The sequence below is a fragment of the Anastrepha obliqua genome, chromosome 1 (assembly GCF_027943255.1).
Source record: "Anastrepha obliqua isolate idAnaObli1 chromosome 1, idAnaObli1_1.0, whole genome shotgun sequence".
Classification (NCBI taxonomy): Eukaryota; Metazoa; Arthropoda; class Insecta; order Diptera; family Tephritidae; genus Anastrepha; species Anastrepha obliqua.
Genome location: NC_072892.1, coordinates 26,365,564 through 26,384,220, shown reverse-complemented (window position 1 = coordinate 26,384,220; position 18,657 = coordinate 26,365,564). Strand labels below are relative to the sequence as shown.

Here is an 18,657-nt window from a genome sequence, read left to right as displayed (position 1 = left end):
CTCGAACATCTGTCTGGCTTGGACGTCAAAAACCTAATAATGCTCTTAAACCGCATAGACTGTAACGCTGTAAATAACCGTTAAACAAGTTGGTAACGAGGATGTGGCAACAAAATGGTGCGGAAGTGGTAGTCGGAGTCTGAATGAATCACCACTTCAACCAACCATCTTTCGCCTTCTCGATAGCTGATATGTTATCGCCACACATAGAAGATGAAAAGCGAACTAGTATTTTTGAATGGGGACTCCCGCATGGAATGGTACGGACTTTCCCGTCAGCGTAGTATTTTTTAGAGCGAGATGCATCTGCCGAATTCCAAATTTGCCTGTGTTGCGACAGTCAAGTCTTTTTAAGCCCATCAATACCTGAAATGTGTAAAGAGAGGCAATACATTTCTAGAACCTTTTTAACGGTAAAAAGCCAATAAGGTTTGCTGGTAGGTTAAGTAAGGTTAGTCAGGTTGCTTGTTTAAGACAAGACACTGGACGGCCCTAAGGCCCATTGTGATACCTGCAGGCCCGTGCGCAGAAAATTTCCGAGGGGGTGGTTTTAACTCAAGTTACGTAATCAATGAAAAAAGAAAAAAAAAATTTTTAGAGTACAGAAATTTTATTGTCAAAAGTAATAATTAGCTACATTTAGGTACATATGTAATAAATCAACTCTTCGAGGTACTGAAAAAAACTCTTTCAAAATTATTTGCGGATCGATTTTGACATCGCGATGTACATTGAGTGAGGCTAAGCCGTTCAGGCGATCTTCAGACATTGTTGATCTCAAATACGTTTTCAGTCGTCGCAAAGTTGAGAAGGATCGTTCATTCGTCGCTGTTGTCACAGGCAAAACTGCCATCACGCGAAGCATCTGGTTAACATTTGGAAACGCATCTTCATTACAAATATCGAGTGCTTCAAGTGAGTTTTTTATTTCCTTTCCGGCAATGAGCTTCCGCCAAAGTTGTACTCCGTTCACCCAGATTTCAATCGTCGTGCAAAATTGAACAGTATGGTTGGAATAGTTGAGCGCAGGACTCTTCCTCGAAAATTTGCATTTTGTTGGGAAAAAGGCAAGCGAAATTTGATAAAAAATTGCGGTGATTTAAGAATCGAGATTGCAATTGTACCAGAAACGAATCAATATACGGTATGTAGATTGTTATGCGGAAATATTCTTCAGCTGAATCAGTTTGTACGTTGGAACGTTGGGTCTGTTTCGACGCAATCCTTGGCTTTCGCAATTCAATTTCATAGTGTTCGCTAATTTTGCTCACGCTTTTGAAAATTTGTCTAAACTCACCCTCAGCGTTTTCTCTTCTTTCCATCAAAATTTGTTTCGCTGCATCAGCCAATTTGATAGCCTCTCCCAGATCTTGATTTTCTCCTTGAAGTACTCGACTCAGGGACAATGTGAGAGAATGCACCGAGCTCAAAATATGCATGGATATCTGGAAATTCGCGGTTTTTATAGCTGAAAGTAGTTGAAAAGCTCCAGACGAAGTCGTTTGGTCTTTCCAGGTAGTAGAAATCACTTCAAGAGCGCGAATCACTGCTGGTTGCAAATGAAGATATGTTGCGACGGACTCGTGCTGCTCTACCCATCTGGTTTTACAAAATTGTTTCAATTTCTTTACCCCAAACCCCCCCCCCCCCCTGCGCACGGGCCTGGATACCTGCATTTGATTTCTAACTAAGTTGCTTAAGCCACTTAGATCTTTTTAAGAAGTCCCTCCAGTGAGACATTTTGCAAATTTCCCAGGTCCTCAAAGAAATAATCGCCAAGATATTTGGCACGGCTTCTTTGAAGTGTAGGACATTCACAAAGGAGATGACGTACCGACTCAATTTCTTTTGCATCTCCACAGCTCTAGCAGAAATCATTGTGAGGTACACTCATTCTACTGGCCAGGGTGCTAATAGCGCAGTGATCCGTTATAGTACCTATGAGGATGCTGGTAGTTGATCTGTTGAATCCAAGCAGACATTTTTACCTTTTAAGATTCCGTTTTGGTCAGAGCGCTTTCGGCACCGTGATTACGCTCAAGTCAATAGCAGTGTACAGTTTGTTTAGAAAAAGTCCTAATGTTCTCTACCACTCGCTGAACTCGCTAAGGTCAATGTCAAAGCCTATCCTTGCACACTCATCCGCTCTCCACTTCAGAGGAGCCGGGAATCCAACAAAGTGTGGTGTTGTGTTGTTGGTGAGGTGTTTCTGATCAATAAAGTTTTAGCAAGGCGAATATTTCTACTCCCCCTCACAATTTCATAGCCACTTAATGGTAAAGAACTTTCAGTATCCGACAGAATGCGAACGGCGCATGATTGACTATTTGCCCGCCAGGAAATGGAGTTCTTATTTATATTTCAATTACAGAGCTTAAGAAGAGGTTAAATTCGTTAACATTTGTTAACATTTGTTGCGATAATACAAAACCTTGCAAAGAATGGAATCCTAATTGCGCGTCTGAAGAGTCTAAAAATTATACCAGGATCTTATTAGAAAATTTGGCGATATTTGCCTTTAGATGAGGATGATTGAGTTATAGTTAGGGTTGAGGAAGTAGTAACTTTCTCAGGTGACGATGTAAGCAAGACTGTGTTTTATTAACCCGCATCGGAAGTCGTCCGCTCCACCTCACCGAAGACGAAATCTTCTATAACCAAATCGCATATCAACAGAAAATAATGTAAAATCGCTCGACCTACTCCAAACTTTTCACATCCCATTAAAGCTATTCGTGTCTTCTACTCGTAAGCACAACCTCACCCCACTCATCCTCCGTCACTCTACATTTTAAATTCTGAATTGCTTTATTTGATCGGAACTCTTTGGCGCGTTGACTCAGTGACGCGCTCCGTAAACGCTACGCATTCGTTGAATTGAGTTGCAGAATGCATTGCTGCACGCAACAATCGAACGCGCCAACGATAAACGACTGCAAAGTACCTGCACGGAAAATGCCAACCGCCAATTGCCGGCTACCACCACCTCCGCTCACATGCACCTTGGCAACAGACAACGCGGAGGGGGGATTGGCGGCGATATGTGTTGCACGCATTGCAAGGGCAGCAGTAGCGGCAGCAGCTGACGTCACACACCCGCCCGTTGTGACGCTGCAGACAAGCTATGCATGAGACGACGTGCATGCATGGCAATCCTGCCCAGACGACGGGCACTGTCAGCGGGTGGTAATGCCAAGCGGGTAAGGCGGGTAAAGTTCCCACTTCATGGCGTTTGGCATATCACTTATTTGCTTGTATTTTGCGGACAATTTAGCGGAGGCGCGGGTGGCGCATAATGCCATTTTTGTGCTTTAGCAATGTTCTGGTTGTTGCTGTTGTTGGCGTCATCATCGTTCTATTTATTTTGCGTTTCATGCGTGCGCGTGTCATCGAGTTGGTCTAAAATGACAGTTGCGATTTAATGGTAGTGGCTTCGTTTACACTGGAATCGCTTACAAATTAATAACGAGCTGCCACAACAGCAACAACCAGGGCAAAAGCAATGACAACAGTAAATATTGTGCAACAAAAAGTAATGACTGCAAAAACGCACACAGACAAGTGGGCATGCATGCGTGTCCATACATGCATACATACACACACATACATACACACTTTAAGGCAGGCGCAAGCAAGCCGATAGACGGGCAGTCGTACCTTCCTCACTTCCTCACTGTCGGCCTAATATGTATATGGCGGGGTCCTGCGCTGCTAACTGCCAAGCACCACACCGTCACTTGTCTAGGCAATTTGCGACACTTACGCCATCGATAGTTCGAACGTCCTAACGACCATTGCGGCCGGCAGCGGTGTCCGCCTGCATTTGCCTATTCCGAGGCTTAATGCCCATAATGGCATACGTAATGACAGCAATCGCTGACATTTGCAAGAATGACGCGGTTTACTGTTGTGCTTGTCGTTATTGTTGCTGCGGTTGCTTATGAAAATTGCAATGCCGTTGACAATCGAAGGCGACATTGGCTTGTGCGCTGAATTGGTATTCATTTTTATATCACTGTGTGCGTGTGTGTGTGTGTGAAAGTTTGTTTGTGTGCTTTGATTGCCTGTTTGTTGTTGTGTGAATTTTATCGCCTTAATGGCTTGTCAATGTTTGACACTTTAATTTATTCATAGCCACTTAACGGTATCGAACTTTCAGTGCCCATCAACATTGGGCCACTATTATGTATTTACAGTCTAATCTTTTGGCCTTTTTCGTTTTTGTATTATGGCCCACTTGGCAATTGTTGGGGCGGCAACGAATTGTGGATATTGATTTCAGGGTGTTGGTGCAAGTCGATGCATGCGAATTGTGTTGATTGCTCATTGAGGGAAGTGTTGAATTGCTTAGAGGAACTGCATAGATAATAATTTATTATTTGCTTAGCATTTCTTATGTGCATATAGCACACACATACACACATACATGCGCAGCCATTTTCATAAAGGTGTCCCAGACTAGATTCTAGAGTTGAAAAAAGCATAGAAAAACATAGAAAATTAAATGAGTGCTCATGGAACAGTGCAGATTATAAAACGGCTCATCGTCACCATAGCAACTACAGCTCGGGGTGAGTCAGTGCTTCCTTCACAATCGCGCTCCATACGACTCGGTTCATTGCGCCGCTTCTCCTAGCACTCATAAGGCGCAAATCTACATCAACATCGTCTGCCCTTCGTTCTCTTGGCGGTCTCCCACGCTTTTTACTGCCCATAAAAAAAGAGTTGAAGTTCTTTCTCGTAATTCTGCTGTCGTCCATCCTAAGTAGATGTCCACACCATCTCAGCCGCTGAGCTTTAGCGAAATACACAACATTTTGAGCTCACATCAGCTGTGCGATCTCCTCATTGTATCTAGTTCTGTAAGACCCATCAGCTTCCCTTACTGATACAAATAGCCTTCTTAGGATTTTATGCTCAAAGCGGATGTCTGATATCTAGCACTTGCTTCGCAGCCATATGTTGCTACTGGTCTTGTTAGCGTCCTGTAGCTTTGTAGTTTACACGACCTCGATTGTAATTTATTTTTTAGAAGTTTCAGGGGAACAAAATAACTCCCATTAGCAACTGGTCTATCATTCACATCTGTTAGGCTGTGGCACCCAGGTATTTAAAACTCTTCACTTTGTGAAAAATATACATACGTACTGAACTCCAGGTTGCTATAGCGAGCGAAGCATTTTGTTTTATCGGCATTAACTGCAAGGCCGACAAGCTTTGCTTTAGTTGTCAACATTAGCGTACAGTCAGCAAGTTTGCGTTAGTTTCTCGCAACGATAGCATAGCCACAGATCTTAACGCTTTTCAGGAACTTGAAGTGTGTCCTTGTATCACCACCTTGCTACTTGCAGCGCGGTGAGACTCAGACATATAGGAAACTGGATAACAAGATCGTACTGTGACCGTACAAGACCCTCCTACAGAGACCCTCGCAGCTCAAAAACAGATCAGACTACACAGTCCCCGACCTTAACTTCAAGAAAGACTTTACGGTATGTTTTCCACCGAGAGCCGAATGGGGTAAAGGGAAGGTGATTGGAAGATACGCTTACGAAATCTACACTGACGGTTCGAAGATGAACTTTGGTGTGGGAGCTGGCTTCCATTCGGAGCCACTCAACCTATCTCAGTCAAATCGACTTCCTGACTAAGGAAGCGTGTTCCAGGTAGAACTTTTAGCGATCAAAGAAGCATGCAAATCACTAAAACTCTACAAGGAAGTTGGTGCAAGAGTGGCTATCTTTACAGACAGTCAAGCCGCTATCAAGGTCTTAGACTCAAACTCCATTTCATCGAAACTAGTCTTACAGTGTAGAGGGGAACTAGATTTGCTTAGTCAATGGCTTGAAATTTCTCTGATATGGATTCCCGCTCATAGAAACATACGGGGTGATGAGATAGCGGATGAGCTAGCAAGAAAAAGTTCGACACTAGATATAGCAGAGGCGGTGGCAGTCGCCATCCCACTCAACTCAATAAAAGCATCCATTGTTTCACACTATCATGCTTTAGCCGAAAAAATGTGGAAGTAAGTAACTACATGTATTACAACAAAAAAACACATGGCCGTCGTATAAAATCCAAAGGACGAATTACCTGCTAGGACGCTCTCGACCAAGCATTTCACGCATCACTGTAACCTTCACAGGTCATTGGAAAGTAGGGGAGCATGCAGCCAGACTCAACCTCCCCTTCAATCCCATCTGCAGAAATTGTCAAGCAGAAGGGGTGAAGGAAAGGCTTCTCAACTACTTATGTGAATGTCCAGGGCTAGCTAGGGCACGACTTCACTCTTTCGATAAGCCTTTCTTACAGCAAATTAATGATATCTCAGACATCGAGATAAAGAATTTGGATCTCACAAAATGGTTTGACTTAGAAGAAAAAAAAAACAACAAGACATCATCACACGAGGACAGTGGTAGTAAAACGGTGCTGGTCGCTAATTAGGATTATTTCAGAAGAAATACTCAACCACTTCAACAATAAAAACAACAACATCGCCACCTTGGATGTTGTTGTCAAGTCAAGTCAAAGTCAAGGTCAAAGTCAAAGTCAAAGTCAAAGTCAAGCAAAGTCAAAGTCAAAGTCAAAGTCAAAGTCAAAGTCAAAGTCAAAGTCAAAGTCAAAGTCAAAGTCATAGTAAAAGTAAAAGTAAAAGTAAAAAGTAAAAGTAAAAGTCAAAGTCAAAGTCAAAGTCAAAGTCAAAGTAAATGTCAAGGTCAAAGTCAAAGTCAAGGTCAAATTCAAAGTCAAAGTCAAAGTCAAAGTAAAGGTCAAAGTCAAAGTCAAGGTCAAATTCAAGGTCAAAGTCAAAGTCAAAGTCAAAGTCAAAGTCAAAGTCAAGGTCAAAGTCAAAGTCAAAGTCAAAGTCAAAGTCAAAGTCAAAGTCAAAGCATATGCCTTCTTATTGATTATTATTAATGTGATTTACTTGAAGAATTTAAAATAAAACCGAGTTTGTTAATAATACCAGTTGTTTTAATATTATTATTATTTTTTGACGTGATAACGTCTTATAATTCTATGTAGCCGGCTGCACGCACCAAAAAATGAGTCGTTATCTTGCTCATGCGTCGTTACCTTGCTTGAACAGCATGTTATGATATGTTATGTTATGTTATGTTATGTTATGTTATGTTATGTTATGTTATGTTATGTTATGTTATGTTATGTTATGTTATGTTATGTTATGTTATGTTATGTTATGTTATGTTATGTTATGTTATGTTATGTTATGTTATGTTATGTTATGTTATGTTATGTTATGTTATGTTATGTTATGTTATGTTATGTTATGTTATGTTATGTTATGTTATGTTATGTTATGTTATGTTATGTTATGTTATGTTATGTTATGTTATGTTATGTTATGTTATGTTATGTTATGTTATGTTATGTTATGTTATGTTATGTTATGTTATGTTATGTTATGTTATGTTATGTTATGTTATGTTATGTTATGTTATGTTATGTTATGTTATGTTATGTTATGTTATGTTATGTTATGTTATGTTATGTTATGTTATGTTATGTTATGTTATGTTATGTTATGTTATGTTATGTTATGTTATGTTATGTTATGTTATGTTATGTTATGTTATGTTATGTTATGTTATGTTATGTTATGTTATGTTATGTTATGTTATGTTATGTTATGTTATGTTATGTTATGTTATGTTATGTTATGTTATGTTATGTTATGTTATGTTATGTTATGTTATGTTATGTTATGTTATGTTATGTTATGTTATGTTATGTTATGTTATGTTATGTTATGTTATGTTATGTTATGTTATGTTATGTTATGTTATGTTATGTTATGTTATGTTATGTTATGTTATGTTATGTTATGTTATGTTATTTTATGTTATGTTATGTTATTTTATGTTATGTTATGTTATGTTATGTTATGTTATGTTATGTTATGTTATGTTATGTTATGTTATGTTATGTTATGTTATGTTATGTTATGTTATGTTATGTTATGTTATGTTATGTTATGTTATGTTATGTTATGTTATGTTATGTTATGTTATGTTATGTTATGTTATGTTATGTTATGTTATGTTATGTTATGTTATGTTATGTTATGTTATGTTATGTTATGTTATGTTATGTTATGTTATGTTATGTTATGTTATGTTATGTTATGTTATGTTATGTTATGTTATGTTATGTTATGTTATGTTATGTTATGTTATGTTATGTTATGTTATGTTATGTTATGTTATGTTATGTTATGTTAAAGTATATTATGTTATGTTAATGTTAACTCATTCTCTATATCCATACAAAATGTCTATCAAACAAATAAAATTAAAATTTTCTTTTGAAAAATGCAACCATTCAATCAGTATTTTCTTATGACGTTATCACGTTAAACTATCGTCAGTAAACCGACTTTACATACAACCTCTTTTTTTTTTTAAATCCACAAATACGCAGTGAATGTCAAGTTCGTTTGCACACAATTTTAAAAAATTTGGCACATTACAAAATATTGATCAATAGTTGATCTGTTCGCTCTGAATCCACGTTGATACTCGCCCAGAAAATCCTCTACCACCAGATACTTCTCTCCATGAATAAACTAGTAATAGTTATAGGTCGAGTTTAAAAGGGATATGCCTTTGAAATCATTGCAGTCACGCCTGTCTCATTTGTTCTGTATTGGAAAACTGAAGCTAGATTGCCAGTCTTCCCAGATTCTTACACCAAGTTAAGTAAGTATTAATACCACCGCTGATTAAAATAATAAATATGCTAAATATAATATTTGAAGTATTATAACTTTTTCCTTTCTGAATTTATCAAAACGATTTGTGGAAACGAAAAGGGTATCTTCGAATAACTGACCCAAATATATGAAAGTGCCTTCGGATCTCAAGAGGGTATTAAAACGAAATATAGAGCTCTTCAAGACTGGAAACGATATATTGTTTTTGACAATCGAATGTGAAATAACCAAGTTATTTACAAAAAAAGGAGGAGGAAACCCTCTCAACGTAAGCTTTAAATACAGGCGTGGCCATTTGCAATTTTTTTTCTCGTATGGCGACCAACTCTGTCTAATGAGTTTTATCGACTGAAAATATATATATTTATTCCATACCCCTTTAGGAGCTTAAGGATTAAGCAAAAGTTTTCCAAACAGTTCTATTTCTAGCCATAGGTCTCAGTTCATTAACCCTTTACCACACATGGGCGCCACTTATGGGCCCAGTTTCGATTCCATTTTATTTCCAAATTATGTATTATAAAATAACTCAAACTTTTTTAATCCATCAAACATATATGGTAATAATAAAACCCAAAAAAAATTTTAGCGTTTCAAAATAACCTCAATTTTGTGCAAGTGAGTAAATAAGCAGAATTAAAGTTCGAGTGATCCATTATGAAAAAACGATAGCAGAGTAAAACGTAATTATTTTTTGACAAAAGAAAGTATATTCATTGAGTCGATATACACATCTTTCTTAACGGATAATAATTTTTCCGCTTCTCAACTGTTTTTTATACCTTACAACTAGTTTTTCTATATGGTTCTGTAAAAAAACGAACCAAATTTAAAATTTTTTCATTATTTTTTTTTTAATATAGGTTGGCAAAAAAGTCTTGCGGTATTTTTATGGAATTTTCAATTGTTCATAAAATTGGTTATAATAATGCGATTTAAGTCAAATATGCGCCGTTTTGTTCGATGACGAGTTCCCAAAGAGATGCCAACTTCATAATGCCCTTCTTATAGAAGCTCGCTTCCCTATTGTCAAAAAACTCGGAGAGCCAATTTTCACAGGACTCTCTTGTGGACAACTTCCGACTACCAAGCTCGTTCGCCATGGACAGAAATAGGTGGTAATCACTTGGTGCGAGATCCGGACTATACGGTGGATGCAAAATAACCTCCCATCCGAGCTCCCGGGGCTTCTGGCGCGTCACCAAAGATGTGTGTGGCCTGGCGTTGTCCTGATGGAAGACAATTCGGCCTCTGTTGATCAAAGATGGCCTCTTCTGCATGAGTGCTGCATTCAAGCGGTCCAGTTGTTGGCAGTACAGGTCCGAATTGAGCGTTTGGCCATAGGGGAGCAGCTCATAGTGGATGATTCCCTGCCAATCCCACCAAACACACAGAAGAACCTTCCTGGCCGTCAATCCAGGCTTGGCCACCGTCTGGGCAGCTTCACCGCTTTTCGACCACGACCGTTTGCGCTTCACGTTGTCGTAAGTGACCCACTTTTCATCGCCAGTCACCATCCGCCTCAAAAACGGGTCGATTTTGTTGCGATTCAGAAGCGATTCGCATGCATCCATACGGGCAAACATGTTTTTTTACGTCAAGTCGTGTGGCACCCATACATCGAGCTTCTTTTTGAATCCAAGCTTCTTCAAATGGTTTATAAGCTCATGCCCAGCTCTTGGCCGATGCTACGACTGCTACTATGCCGGTCTCTTTCGATCAATTCAGCGATTTTATCGCAATTTTCGACGACAGGCCTTCCGGACCGTGGCGCATCTTCGATCACCTCTGCACCAGAACGAAAACGTTGAAACCATCATTGTGCGGTGGAAATGGAAACTGTATCGGGTCCATAAACTGCACAAATTTTATTGGCAGCATGAGATGCATTTTTGCCTTTATCGTAGTAGTACTGTAAAATATGCCGTATTTTCTCTTTATTTTGCTCCATGTTTGCGACGCTATAACTCACGAACGACTAAAAGCAAACAACAATTAATCAAACACGTGTTAGCACGTGAAAAGAGCTTTCCAAAAAGCTCTAGCGTGAACCGATGCGACGAATACAACTAGAACTACGCGCTTGCAAAGACAAGCTTGCGGAAATACCGCAATACTTTTTTGACAACCTATACCACCAAAGACAATAATGTTCTCTTTCAAAGGGAAGGGACATTTTAATTCCAAACTCTAACACCAATTACTTATTGTTAATATTAACAGATTGTAATTTATAATGGAAATAAAAAAATAAAAAAAAATATTTAGTAAAAAATTATTTAAAAAAAAATGGATGATTAATTTTGCGCCACCTTTTATATTTTCATAGGCACACTACTTTTTGCCAAAGGTCTTATTTACAATTTTTCTTTTCAATATTTTATTAATTCATGCACTAAAGGGCTTTCCAGTTTCGTTGCGAATAGTCCTTTGCCAAGTCTTCACGTTTCTTGCGGGTCCCAAATCAAGCCGGCATGCAGCACATTTCATCGTAAAGCTTTCGCAGAGGACTTTCGCCTTATCCACAGGGCCGTAGAGAGCATATCCCGGGCCCCGGGGGAAAATTGCAAATGCGGGCCATTTCCAATTATGTCGAATTCATATAAATACGTATAATCTCGAGTCCGGTTCCCTCTGAGAATTCCGAGCCCGGGATAAAAAGTCCCCGATCACACCCCCCAGGCCAGCAACCCACCACGCCTCCCCCCCCCCCCCCCCCCCTCGGTCGGTCCTGCCTGTCCATCCATAATTTCTCTTCTTTATTTCGTAGTTGATGCTTTTTTCGCGGGTAATTCTCCAGAACCCTCGTTTGTTATTACTCTTGGCCTCCATATCTTAAGTACATCACGCAGACACCCAGCTTTGCGGTCGTGGTCGATGTCACAAGCCAAGTTTCGGATCCGTACAACAGCAGGACTCTATTAATGCACGCGTTAAAAATTTCTGTTCTGATGTTGTTGAAGCGCCATACATTTTGAAGCCTAGCAAAAGCATTTGACTGAAAACGAATGCTTCAAAATGTTATACAATAGTAATCTGAGTTTTAATAAGAGAAAAGTCAGAAGGAGTCATAAAAACTGACCACGGGGAATGTTCGACAATATTTGTTGAACTCTTAGCCAGAAATTCGTTTGCAACAAGCCATGGCTCAAATGTAACATTTTCTACACAAATCTGACTTTTTCCACGAATTCGCTTTCTAAAAGGCAGCTTAACGCTCAGATAATATTATATATTTTTACTCTCTGCCTTTTTCTCAAATTTTTAAAGGCCCATATAAACGACGGTCCATTGGATTATTGATTTTGCGCCACCTTGAAAAAATTGTTTTTAAGAGCTCGAGATAAGAGTTCCGGCATACATATGTATGTCCGCCACGGCTACGAGTTAAATGGCCCAATTTTTGACTACTTTTTCCCAAAAAATCTGAAGAATAAATCTAAGTGAGGCCAATCAGCAAAAATGCGACGCAACGATGGTCATTTGCCTTCAATTCTTTCAAGAGTTGTATTTTATAGGCAGATAAGCCAAGACCCTTACATAAAATTATCCACGTAATCGAAGGGCAAGAGCCATTTTCGGCGTCTTCTTCAACACTTCCCGCCCAGATTATTATTATTTTTAAGTAAATTTCCACAATTTGGAAGCATTGTTCGTTAAACGATTCCTGATGACTTGTCACAACAGAACAGAAATTTCAACACAGCTTGCCATTCTCAACTGTCAAATCATAGTTATCGATATCGATAACTCTCATGCAGCTAAAAAATTGAAAAATTGACGTTACATTTTATGAATTTTCTAAGGTCGGTTAAAGAGTAGATTGTCTCCAAAAAAAAAAAAACCTCAAAGGAATGCGCGATGTTATTTAAAATTTGAAAAAATTGTCTATGAAAATCATTGAAAAGAAATTGGGGATCCTTTCCCAACTGCGTATCGCATTTGGGCCAACCTTAAGGCCACAAATATTGGAGAATATCAACAAATTGGAGCTGGTCTCATCGACCAAGAGTAGAGAAGGAGATTCTAGTAAAAAGACAGTTCATTCTGTTAAAAAATTTCCTTTGACAGCCAAACTGCTGTTACAACTAAACGATGACATCTTCAAAGTGTCCATTTTTGGAGTGAAAGTTATAGATTGTAGTATACCCCTAAACGAGCTAGCTTGGCTGGTCACAGGAATATCCATATGACAAACTAGGAAGTGAAAGACAGAATGATTTGTGATAAATGCAGTCCGAATCCATCTTATTTTAAGTGAAATTTAACTGTGAAATAACAAGTCAAATAGGGTCTAAATAGTTCGTTCGGATAAGGCTCCACATCTTCTATATCTCAATTATTCCTCCATCAACTTGGTAATCAGCGCCTGCCTGATGATTCCACATGGTAAGAGGCTCCACCAACCAGCTGCAATTACAGAGACGAGTGTTGTTCACTACCGCATCCACTATCAAGCTCAAACCAAAACACGATATCGATAATTCCACAAGCACTTTTTCGATTCTTCAGCAAGTTTTCAAAACTTTTTACGAATCGTGGGAATTATTATGAAAAAATTATTAAGAGTACCTTTTTTAAAAGGAAATTATCACGATCCAGAACCATACTGTGGTATGAACTGAGCTGAAGCTGAATACAGGGTAAATACAATAGTTGGGAGAATACTCAAAGAATTACACATTGAGAAGCCACACAAGAACTCCATCAAGCCAAAGAGCTCATATGACCTTTTACCTATTGTACAATAGGGAACTGCATAACTTGCGCAAAGTAGAGATCAGTAAAATAGTCGGTTCTCTGCTAGGTCACTATTACTTAAATTACCATCTCTCAAAAATTCATATTGGGAATGACACAGGGTGTTGACTCTCGCTCTCTCTCTCTCTCTCTGGAGGATAATGAAACCACAGAGCATATCTTGTGCAACTGTGATGCCTTGGCAAAGACAATCTGCACATCTGTCGTCGAGTTCAAATGGATCCGAATCTTTTGTTGCAGATATAAATTGAAAGAATTTGGCTTTTAACCAATTCCCCACCTAATGCAGGGAATATCTAGGTTAAGTAGAACCTGATGTGCAGTAATGCATTAAAGCATGTGCATTAATGCACTAAGTATTAACTACTTCTATAGGAGTAGTCCTACGACTTCAACTACTTCAGGACTAGTACTAACTATAGGGTTTTTCAATAGGTGCGCTTGTCATTTGTAGACTTCATTAGTATACATTTCATCTTGGAACGCTACACACTTGAGCAACGATTGCAAATCGTGCAAATTTTTTATGAAAATAATCGTTCCGTTGCTGCTACTTTAAGAGCATTACGGCCATTTTACGGTCCATTTAACAAGCCGTCCCGTTTTGGGGTTATGTGAAGTCATTGGTCTACAGTAACAAGCCGGCGACGATTTGTGAGCTCAGAGCCAATATTGAACGCGAAATTGCTGGAATTTCGGCCGATTTATGCAAAAGAGTGGTCGAAAATTGGGTTTAACGATTGGACTTCGTAAAACGTGCACGCGGTGGTCATGCCAAAGAAATCGAATTTCATACTTAAATGTATATGTTCAAACTCGATAATAAAAAAAAAAATTAGTTAAAAAAGTCAAACCGTTTGTGTTTTATTCAAAAAAGTTCAAAAGTTGAAGCGCTCTTACTGAAAACCCCTATACTTCCAAAAGACATAAAACTATTATTATTATTAAGGGAACATTAAAGCGATTAAATTTTGTGAGAAGCCTATTTTATAACCCCTAACACAAGAGGCCTAGTGGCCAAAGTGAGGCTTGAAAAGTGGCAGCTAACTCACCGTAACCCAACTTAGGATGAGATAAAGCAAACGGAACGCAATCAACTGTTTCTTTTCCAAGTTTTCTGCCACCAATCCGACTTAAATAATCTAAAAATTATAGATTTAAGTTTCATTTTTCATTTCGCTTAAGCGAAATTCGCATTCAAGCAGACTACTCGCAACAAAATAAAAAGCGCTAATTTACATAAAATTTCTTTTCGCCACTCAAACCAGCAAATCAATCACTATTTAGCTTGTTCTCATTCGCTTATCGGGTGCATAAATGCACAACTTAGCGATTATTATCCAAATCGCTTACACGGACTACTTGTCGGCGCACACAACCCGCACATTTCCATTGGAAATTCCAATAACAAAAGTGCAATCTGTGCGGTGGAAAGAAAATGTGCATGCAACTCGAAGCGACGCTCCTCCGTACAGCCAATTTAAAAACGAACTGAATTCACTCTCACTGCTCGCATGCCGGCGATAAAACGACGGTGCAATGCGATTTGATGCGACTCTCGGTGGCTGAAGTGCAAATGCAGCACCTACATAGACTCACACACACACACACACATACACCGCTTTGTGCAAATTTCGCACACGCTTTTTCACTATCCGACTGCCAGGTTGACTGGGTTACTTTGCGCCTGGTTGCGACTTGCATGTCTTGACTATCTGCAGAGAAATCTGGCCCAGAAGGGTGTGGCTACTGGCTACCACTAACACACACGCATCTACATAAATATCTGTATGCACGCAAGCGCACACACACGAAAGTACGCAGGTGTGTATGTGTGCATGTGTGTATGGGTGTGTGGAAAAACAATCACAGCACAATGGTTACTTGTAATAACAATAAAAACAATGGGCCATTACGACCGCAGGGCGTGTCGGTCAACAGTGGCTAAAATTGCTTTGGCTGCCAGTGTGCGGTGTTGGTGGTGGTTACAGCAGTGGTGGTGGCGCTCGCGTTGGTGGTGGAAGTCACCAAAATAGAAGAAGTGATTGCGATTGTGCATTGAATGCAGCAATGATTATGGCGGCCGTAGTCAGGGTGTTGGTGTTTGTTTGTTTTTTTTTTTTTTGGTGCCGACTGTCTCATGCCTGGACACCGTGCGACAGTAGAAGCTATCCAAGAAAAATTCAATATGCACGTGGAACTATAGGATGTATACATACAGAGATTTTCATTTTCACTTTAATTCAATTTTTTAAATGACTAAAGCACTAAATTTTCAATAAATACAGGGTCCGGCACTTGAAGTGTAACCAATTAAAAAAGTCATACATATAGTTTGGAAAATTACTTTTACTCAATTCAAATTAAAAAATGTGTGAAAATAATACAAAATTAGGAATCAATTTACTTTTCCTCGATATAACCACCTTTTGCCTTAACTATGGCCTTGAGATGGCCCAGAAACGAATCGCAAGCTGCCCGAATTCGACTTGCAGGTATTTTGGCCCACTCGCGGACAATGGTGTTTTTCAGTGTCTCGAGACTGGTGAATCTTTTAGTTCGGACTTTGCACTCCAAAATGGACCAAAGAGAATAATCCATAGGATTCGCGTCTGGTGAATTTGCGAGCCATTGTGTGGACGTTATAAAGTTCGGAACGTGGTTTTTTAGCCATTCTTGGTTCACTCGAGCTTTGTGAGACGGTGCCAAGTCCTGAATGTGCGAAATGTTTGTCTGCCCACGGCTTCAAAGTAACCTCCAGAATACTTTCCCGATAATATTCCAGTTTTCCCTTTACGCTAGGCTCGATAAAAAACGATTGGAGAGCGCCCATCTGCGGTTACAGCGGCTCAAACCATTGCCTGTGGCGGGTGCTGCCTCCTGAATTGGATTTTTAATTTTATTTTTTTATAAGCTTTGTTTACGTATTCAATATTTTCCTAGGCTATTGTTTCTTCGGCAGTTAACATACACACACATACTCACTTTCCAACTTTGATTGTCAAGACTGCACATAAATATTTCTCTCTTTAGCGTTTCAAAGCTTAGCAACATTTCTCAACCACAGCAACGCAAGTGCAACTTTGCGGCACAGTTGATAACGGCATTCGAAAAATACATAAAAAAAAAAAATAGGCCCATAATTAATTCCACAAAACCATGTCGATTTAAGAGCCCTCAAGAACAAATGCCAACAATAATTTTTCTGACATAATCTCTAAATCACCTCAGACGGCTTCAAATGAAATTCCAACAAAGAAGTCGTTGACTCCACGCGGCAAAACACATGTTGGGTATGAATATGAGCATAAGTACTATTTGCCAAGTGACTATTATTATTTTCCTCTCATACAAAGCCAATTGCTGCCTAAAGGGATTATCCCTTCTTCCACTTCAGCCACTTCAACCACCTTCGTTCGAGCACCTGTGCGTGTCAATCAAGGGATTATGGATTTTTGGACAGCAGTAATAAAAGGTTGCACAAGTTTTTCACACACTTTTCGCTGCCAACATGGCCCGAAAAAATGTTTTTGCAAGGGCATAAAAACCGCAAGGTTTCTTAAATTTAATTAGCTGTCAGGATCGGTTCCTTTTAATTGACTAAAGCATTGAATTTTCCTTAAAATTAAACAGAAAATGTGGCCGCGGTTTTCTGCAATTTCAGTTGTTTTTATGCCACCTGTCTTTGGAAGAAGTTTTTTCTTGGCAGAAATGCCAATTCAGAGAATGAAAGTCAGCTTAAAAAACTGGTAATAAGGTCAGTATGAAATAGATCCCGAGAACGCTCAAACCAGCTCAGAAGCAACAGTGCGTCGAGTGTTCAAGCGTGGCTTTAAACCTGCCCAGCGAAATCCGATAAGACGACTTTATAAAAGGATTTCTTAAACAAGAAGAAGCCTGAGCTAATTAATATGAACCTGAGTCGAGGTCCAACGTGTCACAATTAATTGAACGCAACTGAAAAATTATCTCAAAGTCAATCCTTACAAGATCCAAAAGACGCATGATCTCACACCAAAGCAGCAATAAGTCAGACTTGAGAAAGCGAAGGAGTTGCTTCGGTTGACTGAAAGCTGTCAATTTCCGACCATTGTGTTTTCTGACGAGAAAATTTTTCAACTTGAGCAATTCGTAAACTCCCAAAACGATAGGGTTCATTTGGCCGACCGTTCATACGAGAATTTGAGTTATCGATTGGCCACCAGGAGGCAGCACCCGCCGGCAGCACAGGTAATGGTTTGTCCCGCTGTAACCACAGATGGGCGCTCTCCAATCGTTTTTTATCGAGCCTGGCGTCAAGATAAATACAAAATATTATCGGGAAAGTATTCTGGAGGTTGCCTTGAAGCCGTAGTCAAACAAACATTTCAGTGGCGCACCATGGACGTTTCAACAGGGCTCGGTATCATCTCACAAAGCTCGAGTGAACCAAGAATGGCTAAAGAACAACGTTCCCAACTTCATAGCGTCCACACAATGGCTCTCAACTTCACCATACGCGGATCCGATGGATTATTCTCCTTAGGCCATTTTGGAGATCAAAATCCGCGCTAAAAGATTCATCAGTCTCGAGACACTGAAAAAAGCGACTGTCCGCGAGTGGGCCAAAATACCTGCAAGTCACATTCAGGCAGCTTTCGATTCGTTCCTGGACCGTCTCAAGCCCATAGTCAAGGCAAAAGGTGGTCATATTGAGCAAAAGTAAATGGCTTCTTAATTTTGGAGAAGCAAAGAAAGGTTCAGAAGAAATTCCTGAAATTGTTACAGTGTAATTCCTTTTATATAAAATGAATTAACCCAATTTAGAAACACAGAATGAAAGCCCATACAAGATAACTTAAAATGAGTAAAGAATGCGACACTTTAGACTGATAGATAATGCAAAAAGAGAAATCCGTATAGAGGTAATCAACTTGATGCACATAGACAAAAGACGAAATGCTGTATTCACTAAAAACAATAAGATTGGTAACTGTAGAATGATTGCAAACAAAGTCATGCTGGTTTGGCGACATCAAAAATTTTGACGCAAAATACATCTTATCTTTAATGACACTGTGCGTCAGTGATATTATACTTTTATGGAGACCTAGCACAACTTGTGGGTATAGCAAAACTAAGAAAAATGGTATAGCAGAAATTTCCAATACACCCCA

At 39.3% G+C, this 18,657-nt stretch overlaps 1 long non-coding RNA gene across 2 annotated transcripts in view; it reads left to right on the top strand.

Annotated features, from left to right (window-relative positions):
- Window positions 1-626: 626 nt before the first annotated feature.
- Window positions 627-18,657, top strand: part of LOC129252982 (uncharacterized) — a 35,075-nt gene continuing 17,044 nt past the window's right edge. The window contains exons 1-3 of one of the 2 annotated variants that reach the window (XR_008583686.1): window positions 627-915; window positions 978-1,144; window positions 1,358-1,611. This is a non-coding gene — a long non-coding RNA (uncharacterized LOC129252982). Of the gene's footprint in view, window positions 916-977; window positions 1,145-1,357; window positions 1,612-18,657 lie in introns of those variants that run through there. The other variant, XR_008583685.1, reaches the window with a different exon arrangement.